Source organism: Chinchilla lanigera, unplaced genomic scaffold (assembly GCF_000276665.1).
Source record: "Chinchilla lanigera isolate Chin_1 unplaced genomic scaffold, ChiLan1.0 scaffold00117, whole genome shotgun sequence".
Taxonomy (NCBI): Eukaryota; Metazoa; Chordata; class Mammalia; order Rodentia; family Chinchillidae; genus Chinchilla; species Chinchilla lanigera.
This window is the reverse complement of record NW_004955518.1, coordinates 1026487-1039386: the sequence shown is the minus strand read 5'-3', so window position 1 is coordinate 1039386 and position 12900 is coordinate 1026487. Positions and strand designations below refer to the sequence as shown.

General features: G+C 45.4%; 1 long non-coding RNA gene across 1 annotated transcript; it reads left to right on the top strand.

Moving 5' to 3' along the window:
* Window positions 1–645: 645 nt before the first annotated feature.
* Window positions 646–11495, top strand: LOC106147091. The gene is made up of 3 exons (XR_001231831.1): window positions 646–805; window positions 935–1066; window positions 8920–11495. It is a non-coding gene; the product is annotated as an uncharacterized LOC106147091 (long non-coding RNA).
* The last annotated feature ends 1405 nt before the right edge of the window (window positions 11496–12900 follow it).

Here is a 12900-nt window from a genome sequence, read left to right as displayed (position 1 = left end):
TCTTGTTGAGCCTCAGTTCCCACTTAAAAAAATACAGATAATAATAGTACAATCTGTCTTACGACAAGAAGTTATCCTGAGAAACAGAGTGAGATGAAATATCAAAGTCATTGTGGAAGACTGAAGATGCAGTGCAGCGCTTTCATTATAAACATCTTTTTCTTATTCTGCACGTCTGTAGGTAGACTAACCCAAATAACAGCTGCAAAGATTTTCCTTCTAGCTCTTGGGAGGCTGAGGCAGGAGGATCACTAGGAGTTCAAGGCCAGCCTGAATTACATCACAAGACCTTGTCTCAAAAAAAACTTCTTTTAAAGATTTTTTTTCTTCCATACATTTGGTATTTAAAAGTTTGATTTGCAAGAATTTTGATTTGCAAGAAGTGTAACGTGACTTCCTCAACCAGAATTTTTAAAGGTAAGACTTTTTCTCTTTAGGAAAAAGGCTTTAAAAAGGGAAATTCAGGAGCTAGGGTGTAGCTCGGTGGTAGAGCACTTGCTTGGCGTGTGTGAGCCTAGGAGGGCTGGGCTTGGAATCTAAAAGCAGAAACAAAACAAACAGAACAGACGCATTTTAATCTCAGGTTTAGGAAAGGAGGCTCCACTTCTCACACAGGTTTTTCCAGAGCTCCTCCAACACTGCTGAGCGGTGGAGGTTGTGAGGCCGCACTGTTACTATGTCCTGCTCCCTAGGTTACCGCCCCTGAGGGGATTAGAAGATTTAAGGAACACAAAGAGTCACAGAGTGTCCTGCAAAAAAAGAGAGGGATAGAAGCATGTACAGAAAGACCGAGCAGAGACATGAGGTGGGTATGTATGTGTAGAGAGACAGAAAGAGATCTGATGAAGACAGAAACAGCTCATTAGCAAGAGACATCAGAGAGAGAGAGAAGAGACAGAGACAGAATCATAACACCGGAAATTTCTTATATCAGGTTATGAGAGAAAACATAACCTGAAGGTGGTGGTGGAATTTACAGAAAAAGGAAGGACACGGAGAAAAAGCAAACAGCAAGATAGAGGATGAAGAGTGGGGGAGAAGAGGAAAAGGAGGAATGGACAAAAAGGTCAGTTCCCCTGAGTGTGCGTGTCTGTGTGTGTGTGTGTGTGTGTGCATGAGAGAGAGAGAGAGGGAGGGATGGAGGGAGGGAGACGGAGAGAAGGAGAGAAGGGGCAGAGAGAGGCAGAGACAGAGGCACTTCCACCCCCAGGGAGATGAGGCACCCTCATTTGCAGCTGCCCAGAGGGAGAAGAGCAGGCAGGGAAGGAAAACTGGAGTCCCCCTGTTTTGTATGGCTTTGCCTCAAAGGGCAAACTCATTTGCAAATGTGACAGGCCTGGAATTAGAAAAGAAATCCTTCTAAACCCCCATGGCTTAGACCAAGAAGCATAAAAGTGTATGCGAAGGTTGGCAGCATCCCTTGATCCCCTTGCTGGGAGCACACAATGGGCCTTGGCCGCGCTGCTCTTAGGGGAAACACTGCTGTCAGAACTGAATTCCCAGCCCAGAGACTTCCCATCCCACACCATGCCACAGTGTGACGGAGATGCCAAGAGTCCTAGTCTTTTGTCTCACGGGGACTCCTTACTGCAATAATAACAACTTCCCAAGTACTTAATATTTATCACATGCCAAAGGCTGGGCTAAATGTGTCTCACACGTTGTCTCATCTAATCTTCATACATCCCAATGAGGCAGGTACTCATTTTTGTTTGTTTTTTGAGACAGGGTAGCCCAGGCTGCCTTGAGCTTGCAGTGATCCTCCTGCCTCAGCCTCCTTGTTATGGGGTAGCTCCTTCTAAAAGTGGATCACGAGATAAACATTACTGGGTTCTGGGTTGGTTGTCTCTCCTTCTGGAGTTAGATTCCAGGTTCTTCTTGTCTCAAACAAAAACGTGAATGAAACATGCAAAAAGCAGTGGCGAAGTTTATTTAAAAAGGTAGAAGTGAAGAGTGAGGGAGACACAGGCCTCTGCAGAGTGAGCTTGGGCTGGGCAAAAGGGAAGAGTCAGATTAAAGCACGGCCTTGAGGAAGCAGGGTGGACTATCATAAGGAAAGCCACGATGACAGCTCTTCTTGGCATTCATGTCCTTTTATACTGTCCAAATCTCAAGGCAACCTATAAGAACTTCTACATACTGCCTAAGAGGCAGTGCTGGGATCCCACGCCTCTGGCTGATGTCAGATCTAGGCCGTCCAATTGAAAACCTGCCCCAGTTCTTGGGAGCAGTCCACACCCAGGGCTTTGAAAACTGTTCTGTGCGTGTGTTCTGGGATCACGTCTACAGCCCCACCCGTTTTGCCATGCCCTAATCTCCCACATCTTCTGGAGCTATGACAACTGGTGTGCATCACCATGCTGGGCACGTCTCTACATTATAAATCACCCAGGTGTAGGTACTTTGTCACTGCAAAAGAGAATGCACTGAGAAAGAGAGAAAAAGAGAGAGAGAAAGAAAGAAGGAAAGAAGGAAGGAAGGAAAGAAGGAAGGAAGGACTAAGACTCCCACATGCTGAGACAGCCAGGCTTAAGTGGCTTAGGCCTGGACAAGGAGCATGCCAGGAAAGACTCCACTCAAGTTTGCCTTTACTTTTGGTTCCCCCTAAAGGAGCCATCCACAAGCAATACAAGGGACACAAGCTGAAGACCCAGCATGGGTGAGTGGGGCTCCCCATATCTCTGCCCTTCCCCTCTGACAAATCCAGTGTTTATGATCCTGGGGGCTGCGGCCGCCAGGGTGGAGGAGGGCAGAGCCTCTGCCTCATTGCACTCCCAGCCCCTTCAGCCACCACAGAGGACTCCACAAGTCAGCAGTCCTGCCCCTCGCGTGGTGTTACAAAGCTCTAGGGCAGGGTTGTCCAGCGGAGCTGGCGACGTTCGGAGTGTTCCATATCTGTAGGACAAAATGGTTGCTACTGCGCACATGTTGCTATTGGTACATGGCTCATGTGCCTGAAGAAATGAATTTTTGAACTTAGTGTTCACTAATTTCAGTTCATATTTAAACACCCATCTGTGACAGTGGCTACCATCCTGGACAGCATGACTCTAGGCTTCTGGATTTCAGGTGGGCCAGCACGGAGGCTTCTCTCCTTATCTGTGCCTGTGCTGCAGGGTTTGTGAATTTCTGTCCAGGCCTCTTTGGGACTCTGTGGGGAGACCTGGCTTGTGTCCTTGAATCTTCATGCATCCTTGGTTTTCACAGCAGTGTGACTTTGCTATGCCCTGTGTATAGGAGGGTGAGGGTAAGAAACAGCAGAATGCATCAGGCAGGCTCTTTCTTGCTCCTGGAGCTGATTTAACCAGAAAATAAACTCATTAGAAGGATATTTAGAGGTACACAGAATCACCAGGAGGTCAGAAGAGTCAGGCCCAGGGCTTCTGCTGCCAGAACAGTGGTTCAGGTTGAATAGGGAGGCACAGCCTACATTACTGGTACTGCTAGCACTCGTTACGAGATGCCACCAGGCAGTGGGGTTGCCAGTCCTGAAAGAGGCCTGATGCCAGCACCCGTGTCATTATTCTAATTTTGAGCAAGTGTTTCAGGCTGGCGGTGCCTGTGTAACCTTCCTACCTGCTAGATGCAAGGGAAGCTGGCAAAGCAAGTAGCTGCCTTACAGCTTCCACAATGGGAGGCAGGATCTGCCTTAGCTCAAGGGGTTCCACAAAGCCAGGAGAGGGCTCAGATGCTTGGTGATTACAAGAATGAATATTCATTCTCAACTACCACACACCACCTCTGTCCAAAGCTCCACTGAGGAAAGCAAGATCTGTGGTTCCTCTAGATTCAGCAAAGCCTAATCATGGATCCAGCCAGGCTACCAGTAAGCTGCTCAGCCAGGTCTTACTGTAGAGGCCGCCGTGCAGAGCTCCTCTCCCAGAGGGCGCTGTGGTGTGGTGCCACACATTGTGGACCGAAAGGATGTAATGACACAGCCGCATTGAAACATCGCGCTGACACTGTGTGCGCTGTGGAAGGCATTGCTTTGTTCACGATCCTCTAGGGTCCTTTGTACAGGAAACGACAGAGATGTATATGTTCAGTCTTAGTAAGTGGAGCAGCTGTGTCTCCTCTGACCACACATGAACAGCTCCAAAGATCTGAGAGGCAGGCTGTCTTCTGCCTGGCTGCTGGGAAGCTTAGGGCGAAGGCCGTACTCACCTAATGCCTGAGAAGACCCCAGAGTATGTATTTTACACACAAATGTCGCTGTTTTTCTCACATCCCCGCCCCACCATTCCCTGAAGGGCTGGCAGCTGGACCTGGGGCCTCGCACACATGCAAGACGGGCTCTGCGACCAAGCCGCTGCCTCAGCTTTCCTAACCTTCCTTTCCCTTTGCCTTGATTTGTCCCCAACTTTATAGTAAGGGCATTAGCTTTCCTTGCGATTATATGTTTGTAATCCACTCTAACTCCTTTTTGGAGCAGATCAAAATAGAAATGCGTAACAACATCATCCCATTAGCACACACTCGAAGGGGCTGAGGCTGCGGAGGAAGGGTCCGGTGGGCGGCGGTGAGGGAAGGCTCTGAGTGGCGCCCTCGCAAGGATACGGAGGGGGACTCACGACATGGAACACGGCAAGGAAGACAAAACCTTCCAGGCAGCGTGGACAAAACCAACATTTATTTTGGTTTTCAGCTTTTTTGTTTTAAATATTCACTGAGGCAATCTGGAGTCAGTTTTTCTTTCTCTCTTCTTTCTTGAGATAGTTTCTCACTACGTAATTTGGGCTTGGCTTGAACTATGTAGTCCAGGTTGGCCTTGAACCCCAGCAATCCTCCTGTCTCCGCCTCCTGAGTCCTGGGACTGCCGGTATGCACCACCAGGCCCAGCACTGGAGGGAAGGTTTTATTACATTGCTCCTGGATGGTTTTCTCTGACTCATATTTTTTTCCTTCTATGTTTTTCCAATTTCCAGGAGGGGCTGGGGCAGGTTGGGAGAGGACTCTGTAGCTAAATTAAGAGGCTCCCATCCCATAGACACAACTTGGCTTCCAGTTGCAAGCCAGTGGCCTGGCTCGGCAGCTCAGCCCTTTCTGTTAATTGTGGACAACACTGAAAGGGTCTTTTCACTTACTTTGGAAAGAAACACTTAGTAAATCCACCCTCTTTGGTAGATTGAGCAGCCAAAGTAGCTTTCAGGACAGCAACTGCTACCAGACTGTCAAGGTTTGGGGTTTTGCTAGGGAAACAATGTAATACAGGACACGTGTTTTATAAGATTTATAACAGTCACCCAAGGAATCATATACAAGAGAGTGCAGGAAATCTGCCCACACACAAAAGACCAAAGAATCCAGCTGAGGGTCTGGATCCCATGGTAATGTCCTGCATGAGTCCAGCTGAAGACCTAGAGCCCATAACAATGCTTCTCATGAGTCCAACTGGAGGCCAAGAGCCCATGACAATATCTCATGCAGGCCTGTTTCAAGGATCTGCTCTGGGAAGGCCCAAAGGTCAATGGTGGAATCTAGAAAGTCTGTGCCAGCAGGATGAAGGATCTGTGCTAGCAGGCTGAGGGATCTGCACTGGAGCCAGGAAGTGATGCTCAAAATAAGAACCAGAGCTCCCCCGCAAAATACTACAGCCATCCTCAGCAACAGTGAGGTCCCGACCTCCTCCGATGGTCAGGACAGCCGAGTTCCCATCAGGAAAACCAATGTCACAAGCTTATCCAGGAGACTGGCAGTGCACCATCATCCCCTCTGGAGCCAGGAAGTGATGCTCAAAATGAGGCCCAGAGCTCCCCCAAAGTGAACCAAAGCCATTTTCAGTGACAACAAGGTCCTGAGCTCCTTTTTTCCAGTTCTAACTTCTTTTCCAGTTCTACTTCTTATTAAGTTCAGCTGGGGGTTACAAGTTGCCCACCAGTTGTCAATCCACCGCACAGACTAATTTCCTTTCCTTGTTTGATGGAATGAAGGAAAGGGCACTGATAAAAGAACAAGCCGTAGACTCCAGCTCCCAGGGCAGCATGGCGCCCTCCCTTCCGCCTCGAGTGCTATTCTCGTCAGCTGAACAAAATGGTAGGTCAGAGTGGAGTGAAATATGGACAGGGTCAAGGGGCCCACGGTGGTCCATATGCTGGAGCCCTGGAGAGCCCCAGGTGAAACCCAGACAAGGACAAGAACCAGGGAAAAACATTCAAAAGATTCTGCAGACATGGAAGGGTTCCTTTATTTGACAGCTTGTTTATCTTCCTGATGGGCCTCAAGCAAAGTGCAGAGAAACCTCTTGTGTGAGGGGCTGGTGTGGCTGTGGGGACCTTCGGAGGTGGGAGGCTCTCCTGGGCATTTTTCTTGGGCCTGGCACCTTCTATGGAAGGTGCTCATTGTTTAAAGAGCCTGGTTTGGGGTGTGACAGATATTCAGATTCGGGTAACAGCTCTGATTCTTCTTAGCTGGACAAGCTCAGGAATGTCACTTATCCTCTCCAGACTTCAATGTCCTTGTCTGTGCAATGGGCATTTTTCCACTGACCTTGTTGTATCCCAAGTATTAAGAAATTAGAATGAATATTAATATCCATTATGCCTGGCACGCAATACATGCTCTCTCTTTTCCCTCCTAACTCCCTGCTTCCCAGTACTTCCCAAATGGTTTATGCCCAGTGAACAGCAAGGTTGTATTAGCTCAGATATGGCACCATTTTGCTGGTTCTGTACTGAAATAAAAAATCCCTCAGGTCTCTGGAGCCCCAACAAAGGAGATGTGTAAACTGAGAAACAGAAATTCGAACACACAGGCACAAAATGAATATAGCCAATTGGACTTCATACTCGTCAATGTTCTATAAGGAAACAGAATTGATAGAAAGAGTCTGCATGGAGGGATTTATTTTAATAAGCTGCTCACAAGGCTGGAAAGTCCCAGATCTGCAGGGTGGGCCAGCGGCTTGAAGATCCAGGGAAACGCAAATGTTGCATTTGAAATCTGAAGGCAGAACTCGCTGTTCCTTGGAGATCAGTCCTTGTATTAAGGTTTTCAACAGACTAGCTGAGTCCCATGCACATTAAGAAGGGTAATGTCCATACATGCCTTCTGATTTGGGGCTGAGGGGATAGCTTAGTGGTGGAGTGTGTGGTTAACATGATTAAGGCACTGGGTTTATTTCCTACCACCAAACTCTGATTTAAATATTAACCTCATCTAAGAATCACCTTCATGGGACCGTCAGAATGAGGTTTGACTGAATAGCTATACACTGAGGCCCAGCTAAACTGACACATAAAATTAGCCATCACAGACTTTATACTGTGCTCAAGGGCTCAAGTGATCTGCATTTCTGTCTTCATTTCTGGTTCTGAAATAAGGTTTCCCTCTTGATACCGGGGCACACAGGGTCTTCGCAGAGGTAGAGATCATAGCTAATCCACCTGAGTATCCTACCAGCTGGCACAGGGCCACACACACATAAGGTCTTAATAATGCTCACTGAATACACAGCAACCTAGAGACTGTAAGTGCTTAGCAATTCAGTTGGTATCTTCTCTGTCAGCTTCTCAAACTAAGAAGATGCAGAGCTCTCTGTGCCATCTGGATTTCTTACTCCACCCAGAAATATACATGGCTTCATGGTGCTCAGACGCCCGTTCTCACATTTGCTAACAGTGTGATTCGAGGCATCTCTCTCAGGCTGGGAGTAGAGGCATGCAGTGGAGTGGTTGCCCAGCATAGGCAAGGCCCTGGGTTTGATCCCCAGCACAGCAAAATAAATAAAAAGACAAACAACTTCATTGCCCTCTCTGGAAGTAAAGCCAGAAAACGCGTGTAGGAAAGGTGACTGGATAGAGCACATGTTCTGACACATGCCTCCCATCGCCACCCCAGGAAAGCATAGATCATTTGGTCGAGGTTGCACAAAGAGAGATATGACAATATTGAGGACAGTCAGGGCGTTTCTATTTGAGTCTCTGCCAAGTTTTACTCACATTTAACTCCATCATTGAATCATCACACAACTTAAAAGGCTGAGAAGGGTATTTTCTGTGTGTATGTCACAAGACTATTAATATCTATATTTATTTATTTGTTTATTTTTGGTACTGGGAATTGAACTTACGACTTCATACTTGTCAGACAGGCGCTGTGCCGCTGAGCTGTATCCTTGGCTTCAATATCTTTTTAGAATGTTGTCTCGGTTACTTTTCTCTTGTTGCTGGGACAAAATACCTGGCACCCAAAATTAAGGAAGGAAAGGTTTATTTAACTTAAAGTTTGTGGAGGTTTCAATCCATACTGCGCTGGTTCCAAGGCAGAGTGGCAGATGGCAGAGGGCTAGCCTTCATGGCAGCAGAACACAGCAAAAACAACAAGCACAAAAGGGAGGAACGATGGCAAACAGCCTCTTTCTCTCCCTTACATGCGCAAACTATCCGCGGGTGTAGCTCTCACATCCATAATCCCAACACTGGATCATGGATCAATCATAAACTCTAAAAGCCTGCCCCATGACTGCATGAAGCTTTGGGGAGGTCATCCAGACACAAACCATAACAAATGTTTAAAATGCATACTCAAAACAATAATTACAAAGGAAACCAATTAGTTTAAAATATAATTTTCATACAAGTAAAAACCCTTTGTGATTCACTATAACGGTGAATATTAATGCAGTAATATACAGATGTAGCACTAAGTCTAAACCTAACTATAATTTTGAAGTAAATGAGTATAAACAATACTTAGAAATGCTTGTAGTAGCTGCAACATAAAATGTCTGTGTGTTCTACTAGGAACAAAGTCAGAGGCTAACAAATGCTGCTTACATTCATAAAGACAATGCTAAATTTCAGTTAGAGGTTCATGCAAATAAAAATGTTTTTCTTCTAGCCTGAAACATAGACCTTTCTCTATTTTGTCTACAATTTCCTTGGAAGTCCATTATTTAACCTTTTTGGTCCTAATTTACAGATGAGGAAACAGGAGTTCAGAGAAGTGAAGGAGCCATTCGAAGATCACACAGGAAATCGTCAAGGTTCCCCTTGAAGGACTGTTTGCCTTACAGCATGTTCTGTTTTCACTTGAGCAGTGCCCCTCAGTCTTTAGTGAGCTGCTCATCATACAGGAATCATGTAACAGTATCCTAGGCCGGGGTCCCATCACTGCAGATTCCTACTCAGGAGGTGTGCAGTGAGGGCTGAGATTCTGCAGCTCTGACCGGAACTGGTGTTTAGTGCTCGTCTCTTTTAGTGGGGATCTGGGTTCTGGCAGAGCCTGTGCCATTGGCCTGGCTCTGCGTCAGGCCTCACCGAGCCTGTCTAGTCTGCAGATGCTTATCTGTGCTGAGCAGGGAGTACTTTGACAAATACTGTGGCTCCACCCCAGCAAGTTGGACAGGCTGCCTGATTCTAAGAAACAGGCAGGCAGTGAAACACTGGTTTAGTGAAAGGGTGTTAACTGTGCTCATAATTGTGGTGTCAGGCACTATGTGTGATGGTTCCCATGTGTCAATTTATTTCATCCTCGCTGCAGTCTTGTGGAGTGTGCGCTTCGATCCCCACTGTACAGATAAGGAAGCTGAGGCTTACGGAGTCTAAGTAACTCATCTAAAGCTACATAGCAAGTAAGTAAACTACCCAAAACTGAAATCCACAGTAGTCTGTTTCCAAAGCCTAAATTCTTAGCATTCTGCCTTTCCTCAATAGAGATACTACAGAGGTGGTAACATTCTCTCTCATTCCAGATCTGACACTTTCCTTTTGAGTTAGTGTTGTCTTTGCTCTGATCAAATGTTTACAACAATGTAATAAACCTGGAAATTTATCAGGCCATGCCCAAAGGAGCCTTGAAGATCTATAAGGTCTTTTCCAGCTCCAGATCAGTCTTCTTAAAGTCTATTTGTCACAAAGGTGCCTCCTCTAGCATCCTAAATGCAACATGATAGGTGACAAATGCTCTGAGAGGTAAGGAGGTCCTTGGACTGGAATCATGTTGGGATGGATGACTATCCTGAGTAGGTTGGTCGACTACTCAGCATCTGATTTAAGCTGGGAATGACGTTTTCAGGCATGTAGGCTACAAATCTTAAGGGCAAATTTGATTTGCTACTCACCTCAGACTGCTTCCCAGCATGGAGGGAAGATGATAGGCTTTGGGGCGAATGACCTAGAAGCAGACCCTGCTTCCCTTCCTGATCGTGTGATTCCGTGAACGGTACTTAAGTGCTTTTTTGGGGGAGGGGTGGTTTTTTGAGACAGGGTCTTGCTATGTAGTTCAGGCTGGCTTTGAACTTACTATGTAGCACAGACTGGCCTCAAACTCAGGTGGATCCCCTTGCCTCAGCCTCCCTAGTGCTGGTAGTACTATGGCTGGCTCAGTACTTAAGCTTTTTTTTTTGGTTTTTCTCCGGTACCGGGAACCGAACTCAGGACCTTGCACTTGCCAGGCAGGCGCTTTGCCGCTGAGCTAAATCCCCAGCCCCCAATACTTAAGCTCTTGAACTCCCTCTTCATGTAAAATGAGGATTAAAATAGCTAACCCGGGTTATTAGGGTTAGATATAATATAAAGAATGGCATAACACGTGACACTTGGTAATTGATAGCTGTGAATACAATCTGCATTTGCTTTATCATAGTTGTTAAACAACTATTCTCCCTTTGTAGCAGCAGATGGGCTGATTTCCACGGAAGACCGAAGGATTCAATTTTAGGGCAAAACAGAGTTTATTGAATTTAGACTGGTCACCGCACATCCCCGACTAGCAGGTTGGGAATGTCAGCGATGGCCTTTGTTTTTAACTTTAAATACACCTTTGGTTTTTATGGTAACCAAAGTATCCTAGGTTATCTTATGGTAACCAAGATTGGACTGTTGTAGCCATTGACACAGATGGCCACACACTGTTTTCCTTGTCCCGTGTGACCCGGTCAGGCCCTGGTCATGAGCCTAACCACAATGATATATACTTTTGCCCTCTGTTTTGTATGTCCCACTTTAGATAACCATACATTTCCTTTACGGTTACAATGTTTATCTAGGACCAGGGGAGGGGTGAAACAACCCAAACAAGGTCATAGATGGTTATCTAGGCCTGGGTATTTTCTTCCCTTAAGGAAACATCCCAGGGCAAAGTTAACTCCTCTGGGATGTTTCTCAAGACACACTTGAGGCTTGTACTTAAGACTAAGACTACTCTAATTTAAGAATGATATGCTAAGAGTTGCTGTCCCCTACACCTTAGCCAAAAGTCTTTGCTAATCAGTTAGATATTTTAGTAAAGCTGTTCAAATTTCATTACAGTGTCATTGTAGTCTGACTTTAGATCCAGAAGTCTGCATATTTGCTCATAGGTTCTTCTTATAAGACCAATTTCTAAGACATACTAGGAAGGACCAGAGGGGTGGTGGTGGTGTGTGTGTTGGAATAAGGAAACTAGAATTGTTGAGAATTTACTTTTATAAAAAATCACTTACTGTTGTTGTAATATTTGTATAGTACTTGAAATAAAAAACAAGTTGACTTTATTTATACTTTGGGTTTCTCATGTAAGAGAAATCATGCAATATTTAAGCTTGTGTGTTTTGATTTATTGCACTTAACATGATGGGCTCAAGGTTTTCCTACCAATGACTCAAATCTATTTTTGCTTTCTCAAAGGGGAAGGGGAACAAGAGATAGAAGGAGGGGAAGGATAGGGGAGGAAAACACGAATTAAGGTGTGTTATGTACATGTACCAACTCCTCACAGGGAATATAATTACGTACCACACATATGTGCTAATAAAAAAAACTAGTGCAGTCAAAAAGGCAGTTAAAAGGGACATTTTTGGAAAAGCTACATATTACAGGCACTAAACAGGCATTTGCCCACCAGAGACTGCAAGGATAGAAACAGCCTGCTGCAGCACGTGTACCCCAAGTTCATCACCATTGGATACAAATACCTCTCTAAGGTACAGTTATTATGGGTCAGTTATTAAAAGGCAGCTTATAAAACTTACACAAGATTGCTGTGCTAAGAGAGTGGATCAAGGATGTAAAGCTAGGTGAGTGTGACTCAGAAAAATGTGCTACTACAGATTGTCCCTTAGTGAGCATCTAACTGAAGAGGACCAGGGAAGGCTGGGTCCTGCTCAAAGCAACACAGCAGATTAGCTGCACTAGGAGACTAGAACCCAGGTCCTCAGTTCTCAAAGTTATAGGAACTCAGTTATATAGAAAAAACTGCCATCTTCACATTAAAATAAACCAAAAAAACAAATTTTCAACTGAAACAAAATTTCAAACTGGGTAATTTAAGTTAGACATACAATATTATCAGAAAATGCCTGGATAGGGTGGGGGATATAGCTCAGAGGCACAGCGCCTGCGTGACAAGCACAAGATCCTGAGTTCAATTCCCAGTACCAAAAAAAATAAAAAGAAAATGCCTGGATAACATAAGGATTTTCTAGCACTCCCCTCCAGCAATTTGGATGGGTGGTAGAATCTCCCAAGAGGCATTAGAATAAATATGAGAATCACAAAGAAAGGGATAGACACCACCCTTCTCTGAAATGGGATCAAATTGGCAGCACATGTGGTCATGTCTGCCTAATAGAGCGGGGGCAGAACAAGATTAAAAACAACTATGTTAAATGAAAAACATTTTCATATAGAGTTGAGCATGTGCAGATCTCATTGGAGCAACCAGAATCACTTGCAGATGTTGCCTGGCAGTTTTACACCTGGCTCATCAAAAGAGACTAATTGGCTTTAAGGCATTGTCAGCTGGGTTGCAAAAGAAATTTAGGTGCATCCATGTGATAGGTTTGCAGCAGAGCCAACATGTGGCAACGTCTTCAGTGTAGGTGAACTCTTACACAGAGCTCTAAATAGAAATCTACAAGTGATGCAACATTATGGTGCACACCCCTGTAATTGCAGATACTTAGAGGCTGAGGCAGGGGAT